The 23101-nt window shown below is 37.9% G+C and overlaps 1 protein-coding gene across 1 annotated transcript in view; it reads right to left on the minus strand.

Moving 5' to 3' along the window:
* Nucleotides 1-1969: 1969 nt before the first annotated feature.
* fam20b (FAM20B glycosaminoglycan xylosylkinase) overlaps nt 1970-23101 on the minus strand; it is a 44234-nt gene continuing 23102 nt past the window's right edge. Inside the window, exons 9-11 of the transcript XR_009203547.1 lie at nt 4022-4215; nt 3062-3107; nt 1970-2063 (exon numbers count right to left, since the gene is read on the minus strand). The gene's annotated coding sequence lies outside the window, so the exon portion shown is untranslated. The remainder of the gene's footprint in view (nt 2064-3061; nt 3108-4021; nt 4216-23101) is intronic.

Here is a 23101-nt window from a genome sequence, read left to right on the forward strand (position 1 = left end):
TACATGTGGTCTGTGAGCCGTTTTACTGCCTGACTGAAAACATTTACTCCTATCTGAAGCTGTCGATCCTTCTGTGACCGAACTTCTCGAGTGGGAGACCTAAGCCAAGACGCAGAGTAACTCTTACCCACAAGCCTCATGGAAGCTGTTCATGAAGGACTGAGTGGTTATGCTTTAAGTCCATAAACATGACTTATGCAACCTCAAACTCATGGAATGCCTCACGAGTACAAATAGCAGTTTTCCCACCAGCCTGAAACCATCTAGGTAACCACTCTGGGTAATGACTAAAAGAGTAAACAAGGAGTTCCACCCAAAATACTTCCTAGTTCATAAGACGGGCGAGAACTCCATATGTCTCATCAATCAAGCATAACTAAGAAATAAGAAATTTTTAAGGCCTTTCATTTTGCAGTATTAGAAAAGGAAAAATACATTTCTGTATGACTGAAGACACGAAAGATGTGTGTTAGAACACACAGAGATGGACAGGGAAAATGGCAAAAGGAGAAAAAATAAAAATAAAATAAAAATTAGAGACAATCGGGGGGGAAACGGTCAGTAATCCCCCCCTTCCCACACACTCAAAAATAAAACAGTACATTGTGTTTTTAAGTATAACATCTTAAATTTTTTTTAATTTATTTGATATAATACAAAACACACACACCCACACACACAATAGATTAGGCTCACATAACATGAGGTGCAAACTTTGCTATGTAAATAAAGTACTGCCAGATACAACACATGGAATACATAATCTGGATCAGGTGATATTTTCTAAAGTGTTTAGATATTTAAATATTTCCTTCCAGCACTTTGCTTTATATTGTTTTGCTTGTTGTTGTTTTTTGTTTGTTTTTTTTTAAATAAAATCCATAAATCAGAAAAAATAACAGTGAGAACATCGCCATGTTACCGTTAACATTATCATCACTTGGATTATTATAGTGATTGCATAGCTTTAAAAAACAGCCTAAAAAATCAGTAGGCAAGCCAATATAATTAAATAAAAAAAAAGAAAGAAATCAAATACACATTCATTCATCTACGTATGCGTAAACTTTGATACGACATGGCATCAATTCACATATTTTCTATTATAGAATACATTACGGCATGGCTTCGTGCAGTATACAGTAGCGAATTAGCCATTTTCAAGAATTCCCAGCTTACAAACACTTCCAGGCTAGGAATATGTTGTGATAAAAGCAACCCATACCAGTAGATTCATTTACATATCGTAACAATATGATTAAGGCGTGTCACAACATAGCAGGAAATATGCCTGATAGCCAAATAGGTTGTCTTTCAATTAGAGCAATTGTTCATACATTCTTCAAAAAATAAAATGGCACAGGCACAGCTTACTTTTTTTAAGAAACTGCTAATATTTTTTTTGTTTTTCGTTTTGTAGAAAGCATCTTTTTTGCATGTCTATATAGTAATGTGTTCTGTTTTCGTTGCTATTGTTTTCTTTAGTCTCATGAGCATTAATCAGTCCAGTGTAACTGTAACTAAAAGCAACAATGACACTCAGTCTGATACCACCTTAGCAAGAGATGTCAATTTGCTGACTAACTGTGAGACAAATCTTCAGTGTTAATAAGAAATAATCCATATTATTTGCCTTATGTTTTATCTTCAGCAGATGTTGTACCTTGACTTGGAATAATAATAATTCCTTTAGGCATGTGGATCATATTCAGGAGTAGCAAACTCCTGGGCTCCCAGCAAGTAGTGTAGACCTACACTGAGATCCTGCAGGTAGAGATATCGGTCATACTTGTTTTCGAAACTGAAGGTAACTTTCTCCTTTTCGTAGAGGCTGATCACTTTCTGTTGTCTCACATACCTGTCCCCTAACGTGGGCAACAGTTCGAAGGAGATGTTCGTGTGGCCCTGTGACAGGGTCAGGTTGCCTTTGGTGTTATTACCGTACACAAGAGCACAGAAGTACAAAACGTAGGGGCCTGCGATGGGCACCGTTATCTCACTGCCATGCTCAAGATTCAGACCTTTGTTCCAGGTCACAGTGAAGTTCAGGTAAGGGCCTGGATCTAATGCAAAAAGAAAACACATAATGTGCGTGTTAGTTAACAAGTTTTGTCCATGATTTTGCCATTGTGTTAACTTGTTTCCTGAGGAGCTAGTTTAATATAAGTTAATATAATATAAGAAAAAAATAAAACTTAATATAACAAGTTTATGTCTAATATTGTGTCTAATGTTGCTTTAAAGTGACAAAACCCCAAATCAAACATCAAGTCAAGAGTCAATTAAAGAAAGTTTAATGGCTAAAAATACACCTAGTATCATTTCTCACATGTACTGAAAATGTACATATATTCTGGACACCAGTATACAGAATATATGTACTAGTCAATTTTGTACTATTTTAGAGTAATTACATAATAATGAATTAATAATAGAATAATGGAATAACACTATAAAATAGCACCTTCAATTACACAGTGACTTTTTTTTTTCCCCACAAACACTTGTTAGTTGCTTCTCTAACAATGGGGGAAAAATAATTTTAGGTAAAGCTTGCTTATTAAATCTATGTTTTGATTCAGAAGTAAATGTAGGTCTTAGAAACAAATTCCAATAATAGAGGTACCCTGATGGTACGTCTTTGGGAACTGTAACATAACCTTCCCGTGAAATTGTGGAAATATTGTACTTTATATTGTAATATAATATGTTATATATATAATTGTAATATATATTGTATTTATATTGTAAATAAATATTTAAAGGTACAATAAAAGATAACAAGGTGCTTTCCAGAGACGGTACGGTTTAGTTACGATATAGTAATCCTGATTCTCATTTTTTCCCCCCGAGTCCATTTAATGCTTAATTAACTAAGGATAACCTCAGGATATATCAAACACACATAACCTTTTTCTACACATGTTGTGGTAGAACTGTTTTACTGCCCACACTATTTCCAACTATTTGCTTGAAACAGTCTGTCCTGGAGGGGAAGGTGGGAGGATGGACGTCAAGAGAAGTGTCCATTACGTACATCTGGGTAAAGAAAGGCACTTACTTTCTAACTTCCTCAGGTATATTCCTTTGTCCAAAGGTATTTCATGCTGGGTCAGAAAGAGAAGTAACAATTAGTAACCATGTCAGAGATGTCATAAATATTTGGCATGGGACCTAATATGGCAGTGAGGAGATATATATATATATAGAGAGAGAGAGAGAGAGAGGATATATATTATATATATATATATATATATATATATATATATATATATATATATATATATATATATATATATATATATATCCTCTCTCTCTCTCTCTCTTTCTCTCTCTTGTCAGAAAGGAAACACCGGTGTCTCTCTGACCGAATATTCACCTCAAATGTACAAAAGACTACGAGCTTCTCTCTATAGATAGATAGATAGATAGAGAGAGAGAGAGAGAGAGATTTATGAAATGTCCTATGACAGATGAAATAAACAACAAAAACCCCTTAAAAAACACCTTTTGTATATTAAAAAAAAAACTGGCAATTCATTCATCATTATATTCTGCACCATCCAGTTTTCGATGAAACCCTTTTACCAAGCAGATCTGGTGCGCTTCATATTGCAATTTACATTGTCAGAAAGGAAACACAGGTGTCTCTCTGACTGAATATTCACCTCAAATGTACAAAAGACTACGAGCCTACATAATGTAATATTCCATATCCATATCTTAGTGGCGGGATAAGGTTAAAAAGTCAAAGTAATAATCATAATTACTCAGCAAAAAAAAAAGTTTGGTTTTTCTTTTTTTCTTTTCAGCTCAGTGTATCTAAAGGTAAAAGCCACAGAGGGGAAACCCCATCAACAACACCATCATCATCACCAACAACAACAGCAAATAGCAGTAATAAGTAACGTCGCAGATTTATACAGATATAGGGAAAATAAAAGTAGTATGAAAGATAAGAAGACCCCGAAGCTGGACTGAATGGTTGTGCGTGTTGTTGTGTGAGTGTCTCTGTACTCACCCAGGCTTGCTCAAAGCGGTGAACTTTGTAGAGAGTGTAAACGCAGAGCGCGGCGCAGGCGCACGTCAGGACGCTCTGAGTGAACAGCAGCACCGCCAGCTTCCTCTGTCCACGCGTCTCCAGGCCGACGGCTGTGTGTCCGTGCAGCATCCCCGACGGAGGCTCTTTGGTGTCCATAATGAGAAATGGAGCATCTGTGAGCAACATCACACATTTAAGCGAGTGGGCACCGGGAGGTGGGAGTGGACTGAAAACCACAAAGATCCCCTTCGAAAAAGCCGACATTTCTCATCATGTGTCGCGATCCACATAGCGCACAGTTAAACAACTACGCATTTCGTACAGCCTGCGTAAATTCGAAACAGTGTTTTTTCATAGTCTAAAAAACTCCCCTCATCCTCGCCATTATCTTAGTTGTAGATGATGCGCATTATATATCAGTGTATTACACTTTATGCATTAAAGTAGAACATAGAAACTGGAGCTGTTACATTATATTATACTCCATCCGTGTATTCACTCATTACTAGTACTTCAGCTGAGTTATATATAGCTGGCTTATAAAACAAACTGTATACATATATATATATATATATTTTATATTATATTATATATATATATATTATTTTTTCCAGTCATGAGTTCAAATCATGGGTGAGATGATATAATGCTTATAGCAAATGAGTAATGGACAAATGCTGTCCCACACTTACCACTGACCCACATTGCATCATGGAACAACAGGAAATAAATCATCCACCAGAACACTGCCACAGCTATGTGATACCATGTACAGTCAAGTAACATTCATCCACTATCTAAAGACACACATGCACTGGTATGATCAGGGTCTTTTCTGTCCCAGATTTCAAATGCCATTCATTTTTTTAATCTTGATGTTTATAACTGGGTCATTTTTTGGCCCACACTACACTTGCAATTGCCTTAAATGGTCTGAATCCTCTTTTATATCTATTTGCTTTTCTATATAACTGCTAAACAAACTATCAGTCAATCAAAAAGGGCTGTTTTGTAACCCTGCTCTTGTAATGTCCCTGGCAGTAGCTTGCTATGAAACGGTGTACTGACTTAATTCCAGTGAAAAAAGCTCCTACAACCTCACGTAAAAAGTCACGTACGCGTTCTAGTGAGAAGACTCAAGATACCTGTGTAGGAGAAACTGGTTTATTAGAAACTTTGATCTTTGTTATCTTAGCACCAGTCATATTTGTTTTCTTGGATCTCCTGCAGATCCACCTCCAGTCGTTTACCGCAGGAATTTTAAAGAAAGACGAGATTGTATTAATCAAGGAGAAACTGTAGAGATTATGCAAACGTTGACTGACTAAGCACACTTGACATTAATAAACATCAGGTGTATTTATGAACTTATGTAAGAAAGTAATGAACTCATGCAAAAAGAATGAGGAAAGTGTTGAATAACACCTGAAAAATATTTCTGGGTGTTTTAAAATTTTATTCTCAAAACATTAACAATGGTGCAAAATTAAAGTATATAATTATTATTATTATTATTATTATTATTATTATTATTATTATTGAAAAAGCACTGAATAATCTAAGCATTTGTAGAGAGTACATATTTGTGACTGACACTAAAAACCCTCACACATACTGTTGACCGCAAACCCTTAGGATAAAACAAACACAACAATGTACTTTAGAATTTAGAATTTTAGAAATAATTATAGAATTACATTTTGGGTTAGAGTTGATAGATGCTGCATCATTATCTTAATATAAACTGCCAAATAGTGTAGGTTGAAATTCATCTGTGTATCCACAAAATTTTTCAAGGGTATTAGTAAAGGTTGTGGCAACTCCATATTTAATTCATATTATTTTACTTAATGAAACTGTCCATGCTGTTTATTAGTTTCTAGTAAAGAAATTCAAATTTGTCTATAATATTTAAAAAGAGCATAAGCATGGCTGATAGATGTTAAGGAATTGGAATTCGGGGGACATGTTGTTTTAACATAACAGGGACGGACGCCGTCGATGGCAGGGATCGAATTCAGTATTTGCATTGCTTTTAATTCCCAAAACAAAACTAACACAAGGACATTAAACATAACTGAAATAAACCATAACTATGACATGGAAACTTTTTATGAAATGAAAATGTGGATTTTTAATACTAGAATTAGATCAAGAAATAAAAATATATATGAAAAAATAAATAAAAAATACATTTTTAGTGGGGTAGTTTTTTAAATTGTTGCCATATGGCAAGAATGTGCAGTGGTGGAAAGTTTCATAATGTCTTTTTATAGACAAAACATTATTTTATTTAATAAAATTCATGACTTAATGTTATAACAAAAATTAGTGTTCCTTTAACTGTTAGTTCCAATGTATGGGATTTATAATATAATTATAGCATAGGTATGTCCACCCAGAACGATACTGAAATTTGTCACAATTCTAAAAAATTGGACAAGTATAACCAATTTGTATTTTCATTGTGGATCTTTTCATATCCTACATTTCAATCCTACTTTCATTCTAACCCTCCATGCTATTTCCTAATTTAATCCTACTGTATTTCACCCCTTGTGAAAGTCCAAGTAGTCGCCCCTTTGACTTGTAATGCAGAGACAGAACACTTTGAGCACTTGGTCCTCACTGTGCCTTTGCATCCAAGCATCTTCCTTTCTCATTTTCTGTAAGGGACAGTGGTCAGTGTTGTCAGGACAGATTGAGAAGATCACCAAGGATCTGCAATCCCTTCAGTAGAGAAGCCATGCTTCTACTACAGTCCACCATATAGAACACAATCCGATGGTACCACTTCTTGGAGTGGATCTTGGTGCAGTAGAGAGCAGTTAGAGAATCAAGAAGATCCACTCCTCCCATGCTCTTGTTTTACAGAGGTACAACGTTGAAACATGACACTGGTATGAATTCTTTTCTTTTTTTGTCTCACCTCTGCACATGTGTCACAAAGTTTGCTCCAACAAAGGTGCAGTGCTCAGAAGTATGACATGGTAATTGTCAAACCATTTGACAGCCCTCAGGTTCACACCATCATGAGTGGTAATCTTCTCTTGATGTGTGCCTCATCCTTTCCTCTTCATGGTTTGGTCATCTGTGAATGTACATCCCACAAGACGGTTTTGTCTGACTGTTCCTATGCTGTGGATCTTCTTTTTTTTTCAAGGAGTACTTGAAGATCCATGCTGCAGAATCAGTTTTCACAGAAGATCTTGTATGACATGTTGCAGGGTACAATATAGGCCAGCTTCAATACAATGTTGCCACTTGCACCAATGTCAGGGTATCCATTAGGTGGCTGAATTGGCACTATGTAGATATCAAAGTTATATACAATGCTATTCTGGTTTGCCAAAATGAACACCGTTTCGGCTACATTGAGACTTCAGCTGGTTCTTGCCCTTGAAGGGGATCATCTGCTCATCCTCACACAACATTTCATCCATTTGGATACTGTTGAAGCTAGCTGTCAGGAAATTGAGGTGTGGCCTTATTTTGAACAACTTATCTCCACCTGGCACTTGGCAAAGTGGAGGAATCATTCGATGGACTCCCTTCGATTCACTGCCATGGTGTTTGCAACATTCTCTACTCTTGTTTTTAGATTCCAGCATAGTCAGGTCTGTGGAAGGCCATGGACAGACATGTAGAGACATATCCCATTGAACTGTTCAGTTTCTTCATATGTTACATTTAGTGGTTTGGTGACATCACACTGCAGAGCATACAAGTTAGCTGGCCTGAAAATCTCATCGATTACATCTATATAAAGAAAGCGGATGAAGTATTCCACTGGTTCTGATACCCAAACCAAATCAGGGAGGCTGCCTTTACATTTCAGAACTGGTGGAATACTTTTGTTGGTGCCTTTTGTTCTGTGTAGGCCATTTTCATTTCATGAATGCACCACAGTTTAAAGGATCGCATGTTGTTTCCATATGGCAACAATTACATTTTACCATTTATCAGAATATTCAAAATATATAAACTTGTTTAAATGGTAAACAAATGGTAACTTGCCTCAGATTATGTTTTAATTTTATTTAGTAAATATCATGTAAATATTCATCACATTTTGAGAGCCCTCTGATGATGACCTTCACCATGCCATGTGACTGCAGAAAAGGAAGTGCAAACAGCACTTCCTAGTTATGTGACATGGTGTTACATAGAAAAAAAGTAGTTTTATATTATTGTCTATCCAAAAATTTGGAGATAAATTATAAATTGCCATATGGCAACACCATGCAGTGTTACACATACATCGGTACGTCGATTCATATATAAACATAATGACTTACACTGACCAAGATGGCAGAAGGGTGTGGCACTGTGGAATAAGACTATAATAAATAAACCACTTGCAGGGACCTCCTAGGGGTCTGGCAAGGAACTGTCCCAATAACTCCTGACAGTTATGTTATGCTATACTATGCTATGTTATGCTTTGTTTCGTCATTTAAATTTATGGCAGACCCTTATCCTTACCCTTACCCTTATCCAGAGCGACGTACAAGAGTGCTTTGAAGCCTCTATCAATGAATACATTAACACTGGTTCACTAGGTTACAGATTTAGGATACCATCAGCACAAAAACTGTTTGGGGAATTTCTTTTTAAATATGTGCAATACATGAACCATTGTTATGTGCTATGTTATTAGTTGGTAGTAAACGATGGCATACATTTTTGTATTAACTAACACCACTAAAAATAGTGGTTTCGTTATTACGATAGGTACTTTCAAACTTGGTAAAGGGGTTTCTTTCTCAGGTATCCCTTTCAGGTAATCTGAGACAATGTCTTATTCATTTATTTAGTGTCTGGATTCATCTAGTAATTGCTGTATTCATTACATATCTTACACAATAATAAATCAAAAAAATCAAACTAAAAATTTTTTCAATTCTTTCATTTTATAATGAAATACAGAGGAAATAAATGCATTGGCGGTTGAGCTGTCACTTTGTTTACAAACATGCCAACAGTATAAAGGGGGCATCACCTTTATGAGAGGGAGAAGCTAGCAGGCTGGGCTTCTTTACAGAACATGGAAAAGTTGCTTAAATACTCAACCACTGGTGAACTACCATGGAATAACAGATATATCATCTGCCTATTGCTGGGGCTCAGATGTTACAGTTCTAGCGATCTGAATCTGGAGATAATCACAGTCAAAATGCAACCATTTTGTCTGTCCCTGAAATTGAGTTCGGTCCTTACAGCTGTTAAGGCTGATAAACGTTAAATATAAATTTTATAGTTTGAAATGAACAGTATGAAAACTAAAAATGTACATTGTCTTTCTAATGTTTATAAGCTTATAAGAATCTTATTTAAGTTGGGGACTTCAGCAAGGTAAATATAGGGAAAGTCTTGCCTAAATATTACAAGAACAATCATTACAAAGACAGAAACAGGAGTAACTAGTTTCCTATACAGTTTATCAGTGATGCTATCAGCACAGTTCAGACTTGCTTCAGACTGGCAGTTATTCCACAATACAGCCAGACCATAAAAATCAACAAAATACTCACATAGCAGATGTCAGATGGCCATGGACTGCTCCTCAATTGGGAAAGGCCTCCAAAAACTTGTAAACTACAACAGAACCCAGCTATGAAGCCAAACTCTATCTTCTCAGTGCAGGACTTTTAAAGAATCAACAATCATCTGTTTTGTTTTTTTAATATTCAGAAATGAAATGTTGTTTTTACACCACTTCCACCTCTTCTCCAGATGATCTCTCATAACTGTGGCATCAGGAAACAATGTAATCTGAACTGTTGCTGGGCACACTTGTGCTCAGGGTGATGGTGTTGGAGACACCAAACTAACTGGGATCTTCTGGTGAAGAAAGAAATAATTGACACCAAACATCATCTTTGAGGATTTTGGATTCACAACACGATTCACAACACAGCACGAATTCCTCTGATCTTCACTATCATTAAGTGCTTATAGCAGCTAGTTAAAATCTGCACATTATTATCTGCAGCCATGGACTGTCTCCAGTTTTCATACTTCTCCAACAGTGCTATGGAAAATACCTTTACTTTACTGCTTTTATAATGCATACCGGACTCACACCCTAAAACCCCTAAAATATATGGCCAAAAGGATGTGCACACCCCTCCTAATTAGAGCCAGAGGCTTCAGCCACACTCATCGCTAAATTCAAGCAATGCTTTTACTGTAAAGTACAATCATAGTGAAGCAAAAACAGTTCAGGCATGAAGCAGTAGACCATTCCAACACACAAAGCAGGGTTATCAAGTGATGAAAAGCATAGTTATGGAAACAACATCAGTACATGAACCAACTATAAATGGGTTTCCATGGCCAGGCAGCTACGTAAACCAAATATAAATGTAGGCTACACCAAGCATTGACTTGAATTGTGTAGTCTGATGGACAATGGGCTTGGCAGAGAATGATACCTACAGGATTGCATGATGCCAGCAGTTTGATGGAGGAGGACTAATGGTCTGGATCATTTTTCAGGGTGTCTGCTAGAAAGGTAATATTCATGCTATAGCATTTTAAATAATTCTATGCTTCCAACTTTGTGACAAATGTTTGGGGAAGGCCCTGTCCTGTTCCAGTATGATTGTGCCCCTGTTTGCGATCCGATATCATCATTCATATTCTCTGAACTCGAGATCCACATTTGTAGTGAGTGCTATTAGCTCTTCATTGGCAAAAGAAGGGGTATAAAGCAGATGCACAACATGGCCGCGGTAATATGTTACTAACCTACTGATGTTAAGGCTGCTTTAGCCAAATTAAAGCACGATTCTCCACTAATACTACTGTACAAATGACTAATCTATTTTATAGTATGTCTGCTATATCAAGGGAATTTTGTGCAATTTGATGAAAGGGCAGATACTGGCTCCTGTGACAGATAAAGAGATTGAGATGAACAGGTAGCAAGATGGGTCCATTATTGCTGGTACAGCATTGTGAGTAAAGCTAGAATGGCTCTAAAATTTGGCAGCTGATGGTCCAATTACATTTTCATCATTAGCCACTACCAAACACAGGTCTGCTTCACAGACGGATGAGACCTATGAGCTCTTAAGAGTTAAGGGCATTGACCAAACGGCCCAACAGTAGCGGCTTGGCAGATCTGAACTCACAACATTCCAGTCAGTAGTCCAACAGATCCCGGAAATAGTAGACGGACCACAGAGCTGGGCTAATTTTCCGAAACTTCCGATGTATATCACTTGCCGTGTTTTTTCTTTTTCCTTTTCCCCAGATGCTACATTTTTTTTGTTTAAACACAGCAAATAGAACACAGCCACATCAGATTTATGCCTGAAATCCTCACCAGCAAGCAAAAACAAACCACAAGTGCAATATTTTTCATATGACCGTCCTTGATCACTGTGTTGAGTGCAATTTAGTTCCTCGTCTTCTCTCATTAGTAGTGTCTTTGCTTAGAGAAGACACATGCTAAACAAGTTAAGCTGAATTGCTTAGGCCTTTAGAGGTACCAGGAACAGTAGGTGTATTCCAGGTGTCAGGAAGCCAGATATTTCATCATAATATATGATGTTATTAGTCAAGAGGTTGCTCTGGTCCCATGCATCATGGCGGTGTAGCTTAGGGTGGGATGTTTCCTCATCACTGGGGAAGGATCTGCTCTCATTACTGTATGGCCTTGTTATTCAGTAATAATCTAGTCAGTGATTTTTGTGAGACAGTCAGCAGATCGGTTCTTTCCTGGTTAAGGTCTTATCTAACCGGATGCTGTCAGCTTGTAAATGTTAACTGTTATTTTCTATTAAGAAAAAATTCAAGGCCCTGTTCTAGGCCAACTTCTCTTTTCTCTACATTTGCTACCTCTGGGTACATTTATTCAAGAAATATGGTATTGGATTCCACTGCTTCAGCAAAGTCGCATGACAGACGGCAGCTTAATATAGTTAAGGAATGTGTACCTAACACTAAACACTGCATGTTGAGAAACTTCCTCCTACTTAATTCTCACAAGACAGAAGTATTTCTACAAGGATCAAAGCAGCTTTCTGGTTATATAATGGAGATTAAAATGGAATAACATTTTGTAAACACTTGAATTTTTCCCTGAGATATTTATATTAATTTTCATTGCTTAAAATTTTAGCTGTGTATAAACCACTGTTCTACTTGCATGTTTTACACTATAACCAAGAGACTTCAACAAAAACCTTTATTTTGTGGAAAAACAGTGATGAAAATTAGAGAACAGTAACACAAAAGAAGATAACAGCTAAAATGTTTTGAGGGTTACAATGGTCAAAAATTAGTAGAAAGTGTAGAGGTTCTTGCTTTGAATGACTGTGGGCGCAGGTCAGCATCAGTGTGCTCAGGTCGGGCGCAGGTCAGCATCAGTGTGCTCAGGTCGGGCGCAGGTCAGCATCAGTGTGCTCAGGTCGGGCGCAGGTCAGCATCAGTGTGCTCAGGTCGGGCGCAGGTCAGCATCAGTGTGCTCAGGTCGGGCGCAGGTCAGCATCAGTGTGCTCAGGTCGGGCGCAGGTCAGCATCAGTGCATAGTTCACTAACTGTAGTGGGTTTCATAGCAATAACTTTTTTGCCAAGGATTTTCCAGAGATTTTCTCTGGAAGGAAGGAACTGCTTTATCTCTTTTGCAGTGTGAAAGGTGGCACTGTCCTGCATGAAAATATTCCCAGGGATGCTTACAGGGAAAAAACTGAATGTTGTCGAATGAGATCCTAATTTTTTTGTTTTTATTATTAGAATTTACCCTGCCATCTAGCTATAAAAAAGAGGCCTAACTCCTGCTGCAGAAACATCCCCCAAACACTTCCTCCTCCAGTCTTCACTGACTTCTTTACACACTTTCAGTCTTTCCCCCAGATTAACGCCATGCGTTTCCCATCAGACCCAAATAAATTAAACTTATCATCACTAACGTGAACTTTGGAACAGTTCTCCTCTGTCCACATGACATGAAAGTTTGGGGGATATACTTAGTGACTCTGGGTGGCCTTCCAGTTAATTCCTGAGCTACAGTGAAAGCCCTTGGGGTAGTTACATGAGGTTCAAATTAGAAATTAGATTCATTATACAATATTCCTAGGATTGCCTTAATATTGCAATAGAATAAAAAAAGTACACTATATGGCCAAAAGCTTGTGAGCACCTGTCCATGTGGGTATTCCCCAAACTCTTGCCAAAAAGTTGGAATCACACAATTGTATAAGATGTATCTTTTCTATTCGGTAACATTACAATTTCTCTTTCACTTAAAACTAAGGAGTCTGGCTTTAAGCATTATATACTGTATAAGTAAACTTGAGCCATGGAAGACTTATAAAGCATAAAAGAAAAGCAGAATTCATAATGAATTAAATTTGAAATGAAAGAAAGATGAATGAATGAATGAGGCTCCTCACAATTAATGCGAGGGGGCATAAAATCACAAGGGATATGATGGGATGTCAACCTGTTCCAGCATGACACAAAGTGAGGTCAATGAAGCCATGGTGTCCTGCATAGACCTCTAAGATCAACCCCACCGAAGACCTTTGGGATGAGTTGGAATGTTGATTTCACCGTAGACCTTGTCACCAGAACACAGGGTGCCTTCCCAAGGTTTCTGTCCCAGGGTGCCTTCATTTCTGTAGTATCATTTGGCTCTCTCTTTTAGCTATGCTGTCATGGCTAGACCTGCCAGAGTCCCTGTTTCCACTCTGATCTAATTACCTAATAATACATGCTCTCTCTCTCTCTCTCTCTCTCTCTCCCCCCATGTGACTCCTTCAGACTGCTGCATCTCGGCTGCTGGTCTGATCCTGGCTCTCTTTGTACTGCTTAACATTTATAGTATACAGCTGTGGAAGACTAGTGACTTATAAAAGTCCTATCTGGTGTCACGCAGAAAGAGTTCCCTTTTTAATCTCGTTTCTCTTAAGCTTTCATGTATGGTTCCTCTTAAGGTTTCATCTTGTCTTTGGGAGATTTTCCATGCCACCAATGCCTCTGGCTTGATCATTAAGGATCTAAATCTACATCGAAATGTCTTGCATTTAAAGCACTTTATACTCTACTAGTGGAATTGAGCCATGGGAGACTCGTTCATAACAGGATGAATGAGGAGATTCAAATCACAAGGTATATGACGGAATGTCAACCCGTTACAGCATGACAGGTCCATGAAGACCTAGGCTAGAGTGGAAGAACTCGAGTAGCTTGCAAGAAGCCCTAATCTCAAACCCAGTGAAACACCTTTGGGATGAAACTAAACAGGTCTCCTCACCCAACATCAGTGCCTGGCTTCACGTAACGCTCATGTGGCTGAATGGACAAATCATCCCAAAGCCATGCTCCAAAATCCTAAAGCCTTCCCAGAACAGTGGAGGTTATTATAAAAGCAAAGGGGGACTAAATGTGTAATGGGATGGGGGGAAAAAACATCACATATCAGGTATCCAGACTTTTAGCCATATATTGTGTATCAAGTCATGACTTTCAAGCACTGTAAAAACAGTTAGAAACTGAGCTGCTAGGTTTGAAAACAACATCTTTTGTTCACTTTTCCTTTCCCACATCAAACAAAACAAGAAACAAAAAATAGAAGTAGCTGCATTCTCTAAAACCTTTAGCGGCGCTCTTATCAACATGGCCTTTTGAGAAGCACAATCTCCATGTCAACAGCAACCATAACCAGGCTCACTTTGCAGTGACCACAGTCAGACCACAGGGAGAACAGGAACGAAACAACTGAAACACATCATGCAAAGCTAGCTTATCTGTAAATAAAGTGCCCACACACAAAAAAGCCCACAGAACCCATTCACTCAGAAGACAGTCGAACAAACAGTGTTAGAGGAGCAGCTAAAAGAGAGTGTGAAAATGCTAAAAAACAAATGCCAAAGGGTATTGTTTAAGACCAGGAAAAAATAAATACTGTGGGACACACTGTTCATCTATGAGATGGTTAAGCTTCCCTGGCTAAAAACATAAGAACAAACTACCTCCAGGTTAATATTTTGGTAGCTATCTAATTAGCAAACAATTAAAATATCTTAACTGTTTAGCAAGAAGAACCCAACTCCACGTCACTCCTGAATCTCTTTAAAAGGCTAAGGCTAAGGCTGTGATCCCTATTTCAACTTGAGTTCCGATGGAGTCATGATGGTAAAGCTCGCTAACTAGCTAGATCACTCGTGTCAATGCAGAGAATAAGGTTTGGTATACACGCAATGCAAGTCAACATGTGCATGAATGCAAGGTGCTCTGCAAGGGGCATTCCTAGCCTTTACACATAGAATTTGGGTTCGTCCAAATAAAATAAAAAAATTTTTTTATAAACTAACAATAATAAATCACCCATTTCATTGGTGAGATTGAGTCATCCTTGGCATCAGCTCACAACTCAATAATATTTTAGGTATTCCAGCACCCATTTCCCCTGATCCCCTTCATTTTCTCTCCCAAAAATAACCTACTACAGCTTTAGAATGATGTAGATGGGGGGAAAAAAGACCCTACTGCTTTGAGCACCAGCCAGTTTGTATAATCAACCAGGCAAAAGCTTTACTGGATATATATTTTATAGGAAACCTACAGTGTTTTCACCCACACATCCCTTTATCAAAGCCATACTTCCTGATTGCAAATGACCAATAAAAACTTGAGGTAAAAATTCCCTATCATATTTTATGCCAATAGGACGATATCTGTATGTATAAAAACAAAATAAATAAATTTTCCGGCCTGTTTGAATTTATGAGAAAGACTGGCTGAAGTTATTTCCATTTAAAAAAAAGTGTGGTGCAGGTGAAGGATGAAATTGATACTGATGTTCTGATAAAATTAAGCATGCTGAAAACTACTGTATAAACAAAGCTGTTAAGACAGGTCAATCTGTTTCTTTAGACCTTTATCAGACATATAGTTACATTAGGGGACAGACCCAGCAAGCTGGGACTTTTCTTACCTTATCACACTATCACACCAGCTCAAAGAACATACTGTTTCAAAGAATCCCATCAAAATGACAGGAGTCATTCTGTTAATGCAGAAATATTCATTGAGAGTGTGAGTTTAAGCATGCAGCTGACACTTTCAGTTTTCCCAAGTTCTTTTCCACTTGATCAGCTTTAACACTATTTGGTTTTATTGCAGATAACGAAGGCATTCAAAATGGTAGCTCATTTAATGTTCTAATTCTGGAAAAAACAAGCTTATTCCAGTCAAGGGAAGCCATGAACAGCAGCATTATGAGTCATATGTAGAAACCCAGCAAAACGGAAAAATCAGAACATGAAACTCAATGGGCAAGCTACGAAGAGCATACTGATACCATAGGTGTTTTATAAAGTTAGATAAATATTTCATGTGCTTGAAAAAAAAAAGAGTCATTGTTGTTATGGTGAACATTGGTATATGAAATAGTCTCAATCTTGGGGATTGAAAACACCACAGGCAGGTATTTTTCAAACAAATAATTGGAAATTCCAACTCTGACCTTTCTAAGAGCCTGAAAGAAGAGATGTTTGTTGTCTTCCTAAACAGCCACCCACATAAGGAATCAGTATCTCCCTTCTTTTTTGTCAGTTAAATAGATGAGTTTAATTTGAGTAATGTCTGGTTAGACCAGAAATGTCATGCACATGAGCTTTTGGTTTTTTTTTTTTCTTCTTCTAGTTTTATAGATTTACAATAAAACTTTGGTGTTCCAAATACACCAGGCAGTTTTTTTTTAAAGGTTAGTGCTAAAACAACTTTACACTGGAAACCCCCAATGAGATAGCAGATTCTTAATATAAATCTTTAACCAGCGTAGCAAAAAAAAAAAAGAAAAGAAAAAAAAAAGCATTTACGTGTTTATAGTAATGCTATAAATGATGGGGGGAAAAAAAACCTAAGCCATCATGTCAACCGGGTCAGAGCATCATCTCCAAAACATGGGGAGTGTTCCACCCAAAGACGGACAAGTGGTGAACACACAGCAGGGTCATGGACACCCACATGGGGACTGAATTTTAGCGCCCTGAAGGTTAGCGTTATAGGTTAAATTCCTAAAAAAAAAAAAAATCTAATATGACAGAAAGCTGTCAGAACACACACTGCATCAAAGCTTGCTGTGTCCAGGCTTGCATTGCTGCAGACCGTTCAGAGTGCCCATGATGATCACCTACTGTACAATGGGCATGTAAACATCAGAACTAGACCAAGATAGACTGCTCTGATGATTCACATGTGGATGGTTGGGTGCATGTGCATTGCTTACCTAGGGAAAAGATGGCAGCAGGCTGCACAAAGGGAAGAAGGTGAGTGTGATGCTCTGGGCAATGTTCTGATGAGAAACCTTGGGTTCAGGCATTCGTGTGGATGTTTAATTTTACATGTAACACACTCCTGCATGTGTAAATACTGCAAGGTATTATATAAAGTAAATAAATAAAACAGACAAATGAAAGCCAATGAGTTGTGACTCTCTACCCAGGTTTGTATAGAAATTGCAGTGGTAGCGATATTAACTGATTATGTTATGTATGTTGTGTTAATCTCTTGTACTGGAAATGGTTAGTAGTTCACTCTCAGTATTTGGCAGCGGAGATAGACTAGAGAAGGTGAAGTTTGAATATCCAGCAAAACAAATTTGTTGGAATCAGCGTGGGAGTTTATGCCTATGGTGTTCGTCATCATCAATATCAATAACATCAATAAGCTGGGTAAGGTCAGGTCAAGAGCTGCTCGATCTAGGTTTGCCTACTCTCGTTTCACAAAGAAATGGTACAAGCCCTACTTTATTTCCTAATTTCACACATCAAAGTCTTGCCAATTTAAACCGACGCAGAAGCAAATTTCCTTTCATGTTCCTTTCATGTTTTTATGTCTACCATCAAGTAGACCTTTCTTTTAGCTATACACTGAGGACGTTTGGGTGTGGAATCAAAAGACTTGAGCCGTTATCAAAGAATAGTTGGCAACTTTCATTTCTTTTAAAATCAAAAATCATAAATAAAACTACACCTAGCACACATACGTGTGTATTATTATTTATACTACTCTACTGACTAGTACGACCTCCTACTTTACATGTTATGCTCAAATTTACATTTAATCCTACCAGGAGTTTACCCATGTGGATACAGAATAATTTCAGGTATAATACGGATGCGGTTGAAAATTGCATACTCTTGTTTTATGATCAGATTAATAAGGGCCAGCTGAGCTTCGCCCTGGAATTCCTGTAATGGAAATTTAACACCAGAGCTGTAGAATCCATATTGCAGGGAACGTGGGAAACATGTGTTAAGGCTTTTCATTTAAAAGCATTTCACTGGATTCCCAGTTATCACCAAGTTGGATCTTAAGGCTATCATCCATACCGTATGTCAATAAGGGTCACAGTGCAACAACATGCATATCAGATTTATACAGCTGTGCTAGTTAATTGAGCAGAAAACCCACTGATTTATCAGAAAAGCATAACATCAAAGAATCTATTGTACACTTCTGGCACAATAAAACTGCATTCCTCGAATGATGTTAGCTTCTATCAAACATTAAAGTGTTAAAAAGGGGATTCTCCTTTTACAGGAGAACCAGAAAGTACCTCTGGCTAAATGTTGTGAAGCAGTTCCTCCTTCTTACCAATGAAATGTATAAAGCAGGAATAGTCAGACCATATTGAGGCTTCACATTCTGGCTCAATCATCACCCTTTCACATCTTAAAGCCAAAAAGACTTGATTTGTAAAGTATGTACAGTAACTGGGGGTCCAGGTTAGTTTTTAACTCCGGTAAAGAGCAGAACATATTATACAGCTCCCTCCAGAAATATTGGAACAGCAAGACCAATTCTATATCGTGGAAACATTTTGACTTCCAGCTTTCATTGCCTGATATTTACATCCAGATGTGTTAAACATGCCATCTTTTATTTGAACCCACCCATTTTTCAAGGGATCCAAAATACCAGAACACGTGACTGCCCAGTGTTTATTATTGGGAAGGTGTGCCATGTTAGATAAACCACTGAATCTATTAATAGTTCTGAACATCTAACCTCGGTTTGACCCGTGCTAGTACATTTGTGATTAAACAGAATAAAGCAACATGACAAGACCAAAAAGCCGGTCCATCGAGGAAAAGCAAGCCATTTTGAAGCTGATAAAATTGATTAGCGTCATTGCACAAGCATTGGACATAGCCAATACAACAATCTGAAATGTCCTGAAAAAGAAAGAAAGAAAGAAAGAAAGAAAGAAAGAAAGAAAGAAAGAAAGAAAGAAAGAAAGAAAGAAAGAAAGAAAGAAAGAAAGAAAGAAAGAAAGAAAGAAAGAAAGAAAGAAAGAAAGAAAGAAAGAAAGAAAGAAAGAAAGAAAGAAAGAAAGAAAGAAAGAGAGGAAGGGAGGAAGGGAGGAAGGGAGGAAGGATCTGCTCATGATCCAAAACATTTACGCTTAATGGTCAAGCATGGTGGAGGTAAAATGGCTTTAGCTTGCATGGCTGTTTTTCTGGAATGAACTCACTGACCTTTATGATTATGGTAGCAACAGAATAATTCAGGAGTCTACAGAAACATTGTTTGCTAATTTACAGAGAAATGCATCCAATCTAAATGGCAGGAACTTCATTTTGCAACAAGACAATGACTCAAAACACACTGCCAACTCAACAAATGACTTTATCAGGGGAAGAAAATGGATGGTTTTAGACTGGCCAAGTCAACCACCAGACCTTAACATAATTGATCAGCATCACCAAAAAAAAAGAAACATTTTGTGGTATCAGTGGTCACTGGTTTGATAGTCAGACCAATACTTTTGGATCGAAATTTTAAGTTGATTCGTCCAGCTGTAAAGATCAGTAAAGAAATCTGAAATTCTGATTTGTTGTCCCATATTTGTCTTCTGATCTCTTTTGCTAAAACAAAAGAGATCAGAAGACGCTCTGTGCTCTGTTTTTTTCCAGCACACTTTTCCCAATGGATTGCAAACCAGATCCTCTGCAAACTTTCTCTCTTCTGATTAGAGCAAAGCGGTTTGCGCGAACTATGATTAATGCTTACTCATTGTTTGTGAGTGAATCACCTAGATTAAATATATTTCGCACAGCAAGGTGAAAATAGTGTTTTTTCCCCTATATTCTCCACATCAAACAACAGCAATCAAATGGGGGAAATTGATGGCTAACCCAGGCTTTTTCAGAGAAACATAAAGCCAGCCAACTGCATCTTTTCAATTTGCTGTGCCACGGAGCAGCGAAACATTCATTATTGTTTTCGGCTTTTTAGTGGATATTACAGCAATACCCATTTCATACAGGTTGTGATGATTGTCTAGCAAGCGAACAGCACTTTGACTAACACAATCTGAGCCAACCGTGCCATGACATTATAGACATTATTTTTCCTGATATCTAACGTCCCGTTATGTTCTCAACACACACAATCACATTTGAGGTAAGTGGTATCATTCTCTGCCGATATCGTACGGTAAATCATGGCATCAACTGGTTTTAGCAGGAAAAAAATAATAACAATAATATAAAAACAACTGCATCAGTTTATATTTAGTATATGACACGCAAGTGCAGTTTATTATTTTACTGTCTTAATAGTGGAATACTGAAGGGGGCATGACATTTGAAGAGTGCAATTTTCATATAAGCATGATTTGGAAAAATGCATGTCATGCAGATAAGACAAAAATAAAATGTGTTTTTGTTTACTCTCACCACACTACCAGTGTAGATTTCCCAAAATGTTTAAAATATTCCTTTGGGATTCCGGTCCATGTTGACGGTACAGAATTTCCACAGATCGTCAGTTGCACCCTCATCTCGTTTTACCACATCCCAAAGGCACTCTCGCATTCTACCGTGTTGGCCAATGAATCACTGAACTTACTGTAATGTTAATGGAACCGGTCAATGACATGCTATTGTGCATCAGCATATTGGAAATTATAAAATTATACACCATTATAAGTTGGAAAATAGCTATAAAGGGGCATTTGTAGTCAGCAACAATACTCAGATAGGTTGTGTGTTTCAGATTGTGATGAAGAGCCCCAGTGTGTGGCAAGAAAGTATCCAGTACATCATTACACCACCACCACCAACTACTGTCATAAGGCAGGTAAAGTTCATGCATTCTTTCTGATGATGCCAGAAGTGTGTTAATATCACAGCAGAAATCAACCACACCAGGTGATGTTTTTCCAATGATGAACTGTCTAGCTCTAATGAGTCTGTGCCCAGTGTCTGTCTCAGATACCTGTTCCTGGCTGAAAGGATTAGAAACCGTCATGGTTCTCCATCTGCCATGCATGTTCTGTGATGTTTTTCTGTTTACCAAGGTGTTTAATAGTCCTCCTGTCAGCTCAAACCAGTCTCAGCGCTCTCTCTCTCTCTCGTATATACACCAGTCAGGCATAACATTATGACCACTCACATGCGACATGAATAACACTAATTATCTCCTCATCAGGGCACCTGTTAGTGGGTGGGATATATTAGGCAGCAAGTGAACATTTTGTCCTCAAAGTTGATGTGTCAGAAGCAGGAAAAATGGACAAGCATAAGGATTTGACAAGGGCTAAATTGTGATGGCTAGACGACTGGATCAGAGCATCTCCAAAAACTGCTTGTGGGGTGTTCCCAGTCTGCAGTGGTCGGTACATATCAAAAGTGGTCCAAGGAAGGAACAGTGGTGAACTGGAGACAGGGTCATGGGCGGTCAAGGTGTGCTTATGTGGGGAGCAAAGGCTGGCCCATGTGATCCGATCCAACAGACGAGCTACTGTTGCTCAAATTGCTGAAGAAGTTAATGCTGGTTCAGAACCAACTGTTTGGTTCAAAAATTTTAGGAGATCGGAATTTTTATAATCCCAGGATCAGCAGAATATTTAAACAGCACATCTAGTACCAACAACCAAGCCATGGCCAAAGATGTGCACATTAACTGATGTTCTTGATCTGCATTAGCAGGAATTTGTGCACCGTGCTGATGAACGAACCAACATGTGTTGTGTATCCCGTGAACCTTGTTTCTGACGGATCCTCGTCATGATCTCAGGGTTCTTTTTGGATGCTTGGTTTTGAGATTTACTCATCTTTACTTACTTACTAACTTACTTTAGTCAGTGCTCCACTGTAAACATGGTATCACAACACCGGAAGCAGTTAAATCTTACGTGGGTGGATTTCCACTTCAAAATGATGTCTCAGAACATAGGTCGCCAAGAACGAGTGGACCACAATCTAGATTAAGGTTCAGCAAAGTACTTCAGCGGGGCGAACAGAGTAACTAAAAGCGTATTGTAGCAGAGAGAAAAAAAAAAACATAAAAAGAAAAGAACCAGTCTGTCCTCCACAGCAGATCCTCAGTAATGGATTTTCCAACCGCATGCATTTATGTAATTATGTAGGACTAGAGATTCTTTTTAGCATCTGACAGATATAAGTAACCACACTGACTTATGCTGTAGTTAAAGATAACTTTAAAGATAATGCATAAACTTTCACTTAAATATGACCACTTTGGCAAAAACACGGCATACCTCGAGACAGGAAATGCAGTGTTTCTGGTAACTGAGAGAACACAGATATGCACTCAAAAAAAAAAAAAAAACCTTCTGAACAAAAGGCATCCAAGGTGTAAGGGTAAGTGTTATCCCACTTGTAAATGAAAGTAAAATAAAATGAATAATATTCAGATGCCCATAACGCAGCGGACTTCTGCATTTATTCTACACTCCTCCCACACAGGAGGGGTGTGAACTGTGTTGTGGCTCTCCAGGACTAGGAGTACGAAACAGTATGAGACAGTTTAGCAGCATTTACAGGATGATGCTGCATTATGTGCCACACTTATTCATTCGGTATATTGCACATGAAATTCCCTATGAACTTTTAAAAGCTGGTATAAAGGCTACAGGTTTGTTTAGGTTTACTCATTTTGAATGTTCACACACAAGAACACCTCCTCCAGCCAAGACTTATACAAACACATACAGTATAGGTCATGGCATCTGAAAGAATGACACGCTAAAACACAAATACCAGCAGTGGGTTAGAGAGGCCACAGGGC

The sequence above is a fragment of the Hemibagrus wyckioides genome, linkage group LG25 (assembly GCF_019097595.1).
Source record: "Hemibagrus wyckioides isolate EC202008001 linkage group LG25, SWU_Hwy_1.0, whole genome shotgun sequence".
In the NCBI taxonomy this organism is placed as follows: Eukaryota; Metazoa; Chordata; class Actinopteri; order Siluriformes; family Bagridae; genus Hemibagrus; species Hemibagrus wyckioides.